Source organism: Octopus sinensis, linkage group LG4 (assembly GCF_006345805.1).
Source record: "Octopus sinensis linkage group LG4, ASM634580v1, whole genome shotgun sequence".
In the NCBI taxonomy this organism is placed as follows: Eukaryota; Metazoa; Mollusca; class Cephalopoda; order Octopoda; family Octopodidae; genus Octopus; species Octopus sinensis.
The window spans coordinates 132,490,414-132,501,832 of record NC_043000.1 but is presented as its reverse complement, the minus strand read 5'-3'; the positions used below and the strand labels follow the sequence as shown (position 1 = coordinate 132,501,832).

At 37.3% G+C, this 11,419-nt stretch overlaps 1 protein-coding gene across 1 annotated transcript in view; it reads left to right on the top strand.

The window, feature by feature from the left end:
- The window catches only part of LOC115210745 (histamine H2 receptor-like), a 77,544-nt gene that overhangs the window by 1,144 nt on the left and 64,981 nt on the right, over positions 1-11,419 (top strand). The gene's annotated exons all lie outside the window — the stretch shown is intronic.

Genomic DNA, 11,419 nt, shown 5'->3' with positions numbered 1-11,419 from the left:
TAATTAAAATATATAGTCAATTAGATCGACCCTAATAACTTGACAAGTGCTTAGTTAAAAATATATTAACTTCCGTAATTGAACATAAATATTTTTTTTTTATTTTCAACATAATGTTAATTATATGAGTGAGAACAAATGACATTAGTGTTTTACAAGTACTTGCTTCATCGAACCCAGAACGATGAAATGCGAAGTTGCATCCAATATGATTTGAACTCACGGCAGCGAGCTACTGAACTAAAGTAATGTTGATCAAATAACAAGGCAGATTGTTGACCTCTTCATCTAAATTCTCCTACCCTTCGTATAAACTAGAATAATGTAATGTATTCTCTTGTGTTCTTATTCTCTCTATTCCGTTTGTTTATATGCTTTCATAAGTTCTCAATATTCCAAGCTCCATTAAATATATGTATGTGTGCATGCATGCATACATGTACGTATGTATGGATGGGTATGTAAATGAATGTGTGTGTGTGTGTGTGTGTGTGTGTGCGTACGCGCGTGTATGTAAAAATATTGATTTTATCCCCTAACATGATAAATAGCTTGATATTTTGTGATCCAGAGATTTTTTTAAAAATGAAATATGTACCTGTCATACGCTGGATCGATTCCAGTCAACATCATTTTCTTCCACACACATACATATATACGAAACATATATACGTATGCATACAGACACATGCACATCCATACACATGCATGCGCACACTACTGCGCGCGCGCACACATACACACACACACACACATTATTACACTGAAACTCACACATGCACATACACTCACACACGTTTGCGTACGTAATGAAGAGAGAATAACAGATAGAATGATAGAGAGAGAGAGAAATGGAGAGACTGTATGCAATGTTATGTATTATTGCTACGATCAAAGATATTCCAATCGTGACCATCACGTCTTTTTCCCCAGCCATAATGCAACCATGTCCGCATTATGCCTTGTGTCTGTTTATTTAGTGATTTTTTTTGTTTTTGTTCCTTATTCTCATTGTTATCCCCTTCGATTTTCCCTTCTGTTTCTATATGGAGTTGTTGATCAACAATGTATTGGATGTTGTGTTCTCAAACGCAATGCAGTGCGCTTTTGCTTACCCCTTCCTATCCAGGGCGGGGCACAAGGGTGAAGAGTGGTGGGAATTTGGTTGTTTTATCTAGCAAGGCAATGGACTGGACTGAGGAGATGTTTGGTCCTTCGTTGATTTGTTCTGTGTGTGTGTGTGTGTGTGTGTGTGTGTGTGTGTGTGTGTGTGTGTGAAAGAGGATATATATAGAGAGAGAGAGAGAGACAGAGAGCATGTATGCGTGAGAGAGAGAAAGAAAAAGAAACAAAAAGAAAGAAGGAAGGAAAGAAAAAAAGAAAGACAGAAAGAAAGGAAGGAAGAAGGAAAGAAAAAAGAAAGACAGAAAAAGAATGAAAGGAAGGAAGGAAGAAAGAAAGAAATACGAAGAAAGACAAAAAGTGTAAAAGACAGAGAGTAGATGATACAAACGAAAAAAGTAAAGAATCAACTGAATGGTCAGTGTTTTACAAATTGTCCATCCAACTGTATATAGAATATATTATTATCATATGGCTCTGATCGAACAGAACAATCAGCTGAAGCATTCCAGCCATGACCAATCCATCTTTTGCGAGGAATAAGTTTACTCCTGGTTACATTATCCATTGTAGTATTTTTAAGATAAGATGTGGTTTAATGAGAGTTTGGCTGCTGTTTCAGTCAGATCGAATTTCCGTTTAGAAACTCCCCCGGGGGATCTCGGTGTTGTATACTTCACTACTGTAAACAGTAAACAATATTTTGATACTGTATTGGTTTCCTGTGATGATACACATGGCCACAAATGTTTTCATTTTTACGATTCAGTTAACCTTCCGATGCTTGACGCAACTTATTTCGTCGGCGCTGGAGGATTTGAAAAGCTATTCAACCTCGGCGGGTCTTGAACTCTGTATGCAGAACTTAACCAATCTGTGCAAGAAATTTTATCCAGGTCGCTATTCATTGGCAAATGTTCTGCTTTGGTTGACAGTCCTAAGTTTAACAAAAGCAAAGCCTGTCCAGTTATGGTTTCAGTTCTTCGAAGTCTCTACATAAAGCATGAGGAACTTTTTGTAACATCTAGAGAGAACCATATACACATACAAACCTACGGAGGTGCATCTAGGCTAAATAAAATAATAAATCTTTAATTTTACAAATTCATAGGTTACAAATTATATTTAATTATAGTTTCTGTCTCAAAGATTAAACGGGTTTTTCCTTATATTTTTAAAATGTTTTATTTTATCTTTATTTTTGTCCTATGTGCTCCGTCAACGAACGGTTTCGAATCTGAATGCGGGCGAAATTTTGCCCGTAAATAATGGTTCCCCTGCTACTGTTCATCGTTATCTCTGTCTGCTAAGAAATTGTAGTCAAATGTTTCCCACAAAACATGTTTTGTCCGTCTTAAAACAGGAATTTCACATTGAATGATGTTCTTCTGGGGGTTTGACTGGAACGTTTTGATCATAGCGTTGCTTGATAAGATCTGACACGAAACTAGATCACAGTCACAACAGCAAGAACAGCAAGAACATCAGGGTTTCTGATTTCTGATTAGAAGTTAGCATCTCCCTCGTTATCCTCCGGGCAACACCTTTTTCATTTGCCTGCTGGTGCCATGAGAAATGCTTCTATATTGTGAGAGGCAAGATTCTCCGCCAGTCCAGTATGCACACTTTGTGGCTTAAAAATGTTTATGGTGAGCTGGTGAGCAATAACCTCATCATGCGCAGACATCCACCACCAGGTATACATCTTCCTCTGCTTACGAGGAATCCCACCTTATATGCATGTATGGTCATATATCTATCTACGACTCCAGCGACAACAACACTTTCTCTTTCTTCCCTCAACCTTGGACAAAGGGCAAGTTTCATTCATTCCCTGAACTTATTAATTTTCTACTATAACATCCCTTATGAACTTTCCAGCTTATTTATATTCGGATAGAATTCTCGAATACACACACACACACACTAGTTGTCTCAGGTTCGTAAAAGCCTGGCGAAACGTTGAGCACCTGCATAAAACACTTAGCTGGCCCGCCTAGTAGGGGCAGCGGACTGTAGAGAAGCGCATCAGATTACGGTGTCTTAACATAAGCTTTAATTTCTAGGCTAACCATGAACTGAATACCAGTAATACATTGGACCATACTACTGTTAACTTTCAATACATGAAATTAATCGGAGAGCAACACCTATACACTTTGTGGGACCTCCTAGAATATATGGCTGATGAACATATCTGTGTATATGTGTGTGCGTGCGTGTGTGCGTGCGTGTCTGTGTGTGTGTGTGTGTGTGTGTTTTCATCCTGAAATTTGGCTACTTTCTATTTCATAAAGAATTATTTCAAGAGAGCCCAACGAGATATCTATTCAGATCGCTAATACATGTATACATTTAACCATACATACATACATACATACATACATACATACATACATACATACATACATACATATATAAATATAATATATATAATATAAATATATATATATACTTACATATATAAATATAAATATATATTATACATACATATATAAATATAAATATATATAATATACATACATATATAATATATATATATATATATATTATAATAATATATATATATATATATATATATATATATATATATATATATATATATATATATATATATATATATATACATACATATAATTCGTCATGATAGATCGGTAGCCACTACACACATTTTTTTTTCTCTCCTTGTTTCTCTCTGTTCCTTTCTGTGGAAGAGCGTAGGCTCGAAACGTGAAAGACTTTTTCAATTCCCGAGCGTTATACTAATACATCTGTTTGTTTTCTACACCACCTGTCTTCGTCTTTTGTTTTGTTTTTTTCGTGAATTCTCCCCTATATATAGAGAGAGACGTGTGTGCATGTGTGTAGAGTGAACGTCTGTACTTAGCTCTTATGAAAACATGAACACTTGTTGAATTGGCGTTTTGTTTACGCTAGTACCATACCAAATTTGAGAATGTGTGCATGCGTATATGACAGAGAGTGTTTACTAAGCTGGCATCAGTTAAGTCTATGAGTTTGGATAAACCACTAGTTTTCCTCGTGTCACCAGTTAGTAAACAATAATAATACGGTTTTTATCTCAGTGTGCGACGCTGTGTACATAACATCAGCTACTAAATCCATACTCATGGACACAGTCACATAAACACGCAAACACACTCACACACAACACAAATACATGCATACATGACAACCAGCAAAACACAGAAGCCTGTACGTGTAACACGTTGTTCGACCTGCTAAAAATAACAGCCAAATCCCATCCTGCCGTATTCAAAACGAAAGAAATTGTTTATTAGATAACGTAATTCTGGATAGCTCTGAACTTGTTACGGCGGGAATGTCTTTGATCATAGGTCTGCTCAGTTCTATCGGAATTGACCTGGGGCTAAATATCAACAACACGCATAAGCACATACTCATACACACACATAACACACATACAGGTATGCATAAATGTATCTACGTTTCTGAATTGTTTGTATATTATTTATTATATGTTCGATCAGCGAAGACTGGGTCTTTGAATTCATTTTTGTAATACTCTCCTCAAAAAATGTTTAATTCTGCTCCAAGCCTTTCTTAATTGCTGTTATTCTACATATAAATACGAAAAAACATGACCAAAGTGAGAGTCACCGATCGAAATACGTCAAATTGGCGTAGTGTATGTTCCGGCTCACAACGTTCCGAGTTCGAATTCCATCAGAGTCGTCTTTTTCCGTTCTTACTCTAAGTAGTTATCATATACTAGTACCTCTCAAGGGGCGGTAGAATAGTTTTCAGTTAGAACATCTACCGAGATTCTATGTGGTACTATTTTTCCGACTCATTGCGTTGAGTTCTTGCGTGAAGGACTTCGACATTTTGTCTGTTTTGGCATCATCAACTGATCCCGCGATGCTTTTAGCGGAGTTCACTCTGTCTTAAGCATTCGGGCTGGGTCTCCAGTTTGAGGACTAGCGTATACGGGAGAAAAGAGCGCCCGTCCCAGGCGACGCTTTAAGGGCAGTAGCGCTGTAGAGCCAGCTGTATAAACCTGAATAGGCTGGGGGTGGGGAGCAAACTCAAAGGCTGTCCCTCGTGGTACACATTCTATCTACATCACTGATTTGAGGATAACTTCCACCACCTGACCCCTTTCTAGTTTTCACAAGTCCCGAAAACAATTTCGGGCCGTGGGTGTCCTTCTGATCCCTGATTAAACAGTAAAAAAATATTCTTATTATACGAGAACCTTTTAAGAGTCCAACGTTGATGTTAGTTAGCCCCTGGTTACCCTTGATAAGGAAGGCGCGTGGATAAGTGGTTAGGATATTCGGCATAACGACTGTAAGATTGTGAGTTCGATTCCTGGCGGCGCTTTGTGTCCTTGAGCAAGACACTTTATTTCATGTTGCTCCAGTCCACTCAGCTGGCAAAAATGTAGTACCTGTATTTCAAAGGGTCAGCCTGGTCACATTCTGTATCAAGCTGAATCTCCATGGGAACTTCGTTAAGGATACGCGTGTCTATGGAGTTGGCTCAGTCACTTGCACGTTAATTTCACGAGCAGGCTGTTCCGTTGATCGGATCAACTGGGACCCCTGTCGTCGTAACTGACAGAGTGCCACCCTTGATAAGGCAAAATTATTTTCCAGGGCATTCCAGTCACGATCCTTCCACTATTTCAGAGCCATATAGAAGTTGGTCTGTCATGAGCCCGAGAGTTCATAAAGTTGGAGCTTAATTCGGTTTTCATGGTAAATAAGGCGGCGAACTGGCAGAAACATTAGCACGCCAGGCGAAATGCTTAGCGGTATTTCGTCTGCGTTACGTTGTGAGTTCAAATTCCGCCGAGGTCGACTTTGCCTTTCATCCTTTCGGGGTCGATAAATTAAGTACCAGTTACGCACTGGGGTCGATGTAATCGACTTAATACCTATGTCTGTCCTTGTTTGTCCCCTCTGTGTTTAGCCCCTTGTGGGTAATAAAGAAATAGGTATTTCGTCTGCCGAAGTCGACTTTGCCTTTCATCCTTTCGGGGTCGATAAATTAAGTACCAGTTAAGCACTGGGGTCGATGTAATCGACTTAATCCGTTTGTCTGTCCTTGTTTGTCCCCTCTGTGTTTAGCCCCTTGTAGGTAGTAAAGAAATAGGTGTATATGCGAATGAGGTTACAACACTCCTCCCTGAATTGTACGCTGCTCTGTCACAGATTTAACGGCTCAGCTATAAGTGGAATTCATTTAGCAATGTGTAGACTTGAACATCGTCTGAGAATCGAAATCGCAGTCTTATAATCACGAGCGCAACAGCCAGACCACTAGGCCACACACCGTTAATGTAGTTCTACATGTCCTGAAGAATATGCAAGATTACATTAACTAATGCTTGCTTCTTTGTTTTAAGAGGACGGTTTCTGATTTGAGGGAGATTTGATTGCTATTTCTAGCAGGTCGAGCGCCGCCGCCGAGATAACCTTCTGGAGAGGTTCATTTTTGCATGCGTGTACAGGAATGTATGTGTATTTGTCAGTTTGTATCATCATAAGTGCCTTCTTTATGAGAGTGAATGGGAATGTGCGTTTGTGTTTTTCTTAGCGATGCAGCCTTATCTATTAGCACGTGTGAGTGTATGCGTATGTATGTGTGCATGTGCGTGTGTGTGTGTGCATATGTACAATGCTTATGAATATATATATATAACTGTGCCCTTGTAACCGAGCGGTTGTTTGTTCACTTAATTGCATGCATTTATAAACACCAATTAAATGCAACTTAATATCTATATTTATTTTAACACCCCTATATCCTTCCTATATGTATGCTTGTATGTATGTATGTATGTACGTATGTATGCTTGTATGTATGTATGTATTAGGGTTGTTTATACAAATGGGAAACTAGAACTCAAGACATTAACCAGAGTGCTTTATATTATTATATTATTTGCTATGATAAGCAGCATCAGTGACTCAAGGGATGATAGTTACGTGCGTCGCACTTATCAAGTAGTTTGATAAGTGCTTTTGCACGAGTCTCTAAGTCATTGAACTAATAATGCAGCTTCTCAGTCCAATCAGTATCTTTTTTGTATATACAACAGGGTGCTGAAAAGTTCCTGGCTTTAAAAGAAAAAAACGGGAAGATCAATTAACCATGATTTTATACAACATATTCCCCTTGCAGTTTCACACACTTATTGCAGCAGTTCTTCAGTTCTACTAATCCCTGTTTTTTTTAGGAGCACTCCGTCGGTTGCGACGATGAGGGTCCCAGCTGATACGATCAACGGAACAGCCTGCTCATGAAATTAACGTGTAAGTGGCTGAGCACTCCACAGACACGTGTACCCTTAACGTAGTTCTCAGGAAGATTCAGCGTGACACACAGAATGTGACAAGGCTGGCCTTTTGAAATACAGGTACAAGAGAAACAGGAAGAAAGAGCGAGAGAAAGTTGTGGTGAAAGAGTACAGCAGGGTTCACCACCACCCCCTGCCGGAGCCTCGTGGAGCTTTAGGTGTTTTCGATCAATAAACACTCACAATGCCCGGTCTGGGAATCGAAACCGCGATCCTCCAACCGCGAGTCCGCTGCCCTAACCACTGGGCCATTGCGCCTCCACTAATCCCTGTAAAAGAACTCGGAAGGTTGAGTCTCCAACAAGGCTTTTTGCGATACCCGTTAAGCTAGGAACTTTTCAGAAAATATATTAGATTATAGTCTTTCTTATTATATTGCTTTATCCTTGTTACTAAGGTCGGCTCTAACTGTATGAGCGAGTGAATGATAGAGTGTGTACATAAGCTGCGTGTTGACGGTGTAGTTGATGTTTACAAATGAATGATAACAGAATATATTGACCACTGTGTCACTTCACCAGCCGTCGGAGTCCCAGGGTAGGATAGCGTTCTGGATTCTACATCACTATGCAAGGCCATTACATATTGTCATAGATGGGTCTTCAATTAAAGTCGACCCCAATACTTGACTGGTACTTCATTCTGTCCAGTCAGGAAGGATGGAAGACAAATTCTCTTTGGAAGGATTTGGTACACTAACAGTAAGGAGCCAGAACAAATTGTGATAAGCATGTTGCTTGGCGCTCTAACGATTCGACCAACCCACACTCCGGTATTAGATTTTAAAATTGTGTGTGCGTGTGTATATATATATATATATAATATACACACGCACGAATATATATATTCTCTCTCTTTCTCTCAACTCTCTCCCTCTCTCAACTCTCTCTCTCTAATATATATATATATATACATTCTTTTTATACATGTTTCAGTCATTTGACTGCGGTCATGCTCGAGCCCCGCCTTAAAAGGTTTTAGTCGAAGAAATCGGCCTTAGAACTTATTCTTTGTAAGCCTAGGATTTATTCTATCGGTCTCTTTTGCCGAACTGCTAAGTTACGGGGACATAAACCCACCAACATCGGCTGTCAAGCGATGGTAGGTTGACAAAAACAGATACAAAGACAGACACACATAAATAAATATATACAAACACACACACACACACACACACACACACATATATATATATATACGACGGGCTTCTTTCAGTTTCCGTCTAGCAAATTCACTCACAAGGCCTTGGTCGGCCCGAGGCTATAGTAGAAGACATTTGCCCAAGGTGTCACGCAGTGGGACTGAACCAGGAACCATGTGGTTGGGAAGCAAGATTCTTACACACACACACACATAGGTCAACTTATCGATCACTGTGTGTGTGTGTGTGTGTGTGTGTGTAGATATGTTTGTATACACCTATCCACCAATACCTGCAACCACGTTTAATGCACCAAACGTGACGCACCAGTATGTCCTCTCCCTGTGCCAACATAGGATTCCACCGACACCATCACCCACACACAACCACCAAACACCAACCACGCCTTCTTTACTGTGACACTTTCCTTTTGATCTCTGTCCTAATTACACGGGTTCTGTAGTAGTTTACTTTAAAATTCCGATAACAATAACCGTTTGATAACATTAGGCAGCTCCCACTGTATCTACGCTTGTATGTGTATGTGTGTATAAATATACATTCATGTATATATATATATATATATATATATATATATATTATATATATATAATATATATATATATATATATATGTGTGTGTGTGTGTATGTATATATTTATATGTATGTATTTATATATATATATATATGTATGTATATATATATATATATATATATATATTATATATATATATATATACATATATACGTTTATATGTATATGTATTTATATATGTATATGTATGTATATATATATTCACATACATACATACATACATACATACATATACAAAGGAATTTGTTCGTGCTGCGTGTACATCGGTGTTTAAGACGAAATTTTAATTTTCAATAATAAGCCGTTAGAAGAAGTTGGGATTCGTCTTATACACCATATATAAAAGGTGGCATAAGATATGGTTGACTGCAGATTATCCCTTCTTTCGTAACTACGAACACGTGTTGTACCTCCATTCGACTTATACGTCGACATATACGGCATAGACGTATACAGTCTCACTGTGCTTTAAAGCACTAAAACCTGTAAAACTAAACTCTTACTTTGTACTGTCACACTACACTGTTATACGACCTTTAACGGTATTTAGCTGCACGGATACCATGCTCTCTCTTTTTCTCTTTCTCTCTCTCTCTCTCTCTCTCTCTATCTCTCTCACTCCATACACACATCACTATATAACGCATGTACAGTATATATATATATATATATATTATATATATATATATATATATATATATATATCTATATATATATATTATATATATATATTATATACATATAGTTTCAGATATGTGTATGGTTGCACGTTTGCATATATATTATAATATATATATAAAATACACATAAGCACGTACGCACACATGCACACACACACCACACACGCACCACAACACATACACTTCATATATATATATATATCTATATATATATATATATATCTATTATAGAATATACGTATATACGTATATAGTATATATATATTCGTATATATATATCTATATATATATATATATCTCTACTTCTATATTATATATATATATAATTATATAAATATATACTAAACATATATATAGTAGTATATTATATTATATAATATAGTGTATATGTGGTATATATATATATAATAGAATGTTATATATATCTATATATATATATATATATATCTATATATATATATATTATATATCTACGTATACATCAATGTCTTATGCATCTATCTATGTACACATTAGCTTGTATATTTATTTTAATATGCATGTTATTTAATATACATAAATGTGCACTAAAATACATATGCTACGAGATTCCACCTTTGACTGTGGGAAACGATATAAAAATCAAAGTTTTGTACCGAGCGAGATGAAGTTTATTTTTCTTACTCTCTCTCTCTCTCTCTCTCTATCTATCTATCTATCTCTCACTCTGACACAATTGCTATGCTGAGATGCATGTACAACTGTTATGTTATGTGTTACATATGTGTGTATAGGCTTGTATGTGATTTCTGTTACTGTGTAGACAGATGCATGCTTGCGGTGTGAGCGTCTGTGTTCGCGTGTAACTGTACGTATGCGTGTGTGTGCCCATGTTTACCCATTAGGCTGCGTTCGTTCACGTTGTACAAGTGTGAAAGAGGAGGACAGCTGTAAGATTTCTCTAGATTTTCTTACACACACCAGAAAGTGGTGGTGACCTTAAGCAGGCACGAATCTTTCCCGAAATTCCATTCAGCATACATACACACGCTAGCACAAACATGCATGTGTGCACATGTATGTTCGCACACATACACACGCATACTCACACATGCTTACACTCGCACACACACACACACGGAGACACGTTATCCATCATAACTGCCTCTATGGTTTCTACGTATTTACAGCTTGTCCTTTCTGCTATCTTTCTCCACAGCCTTTCTCAAATCCGTCTATATATCAGAAAATAATCTATCTGTCTGTCTGTCATTCTATCTATCTATCTATCTATCTATCTATCTATCTATCTACTATCTATCTATCTATCTGTCTGTCTGTCTGTCTGTCTGTCCAATCTATCTATCTATCATATATATTATATATATAAATATATATATATATATGTGTGTGTCTCTCTCTCTGTCTATCTATCTATCTGTCTATCTATCTATCTATCTATCTATCTATCTATCTATCTATCTACTATATATATATATATATATATATATATATATATATAATATCTATATATGTCTCTCTCTCTGTCTAT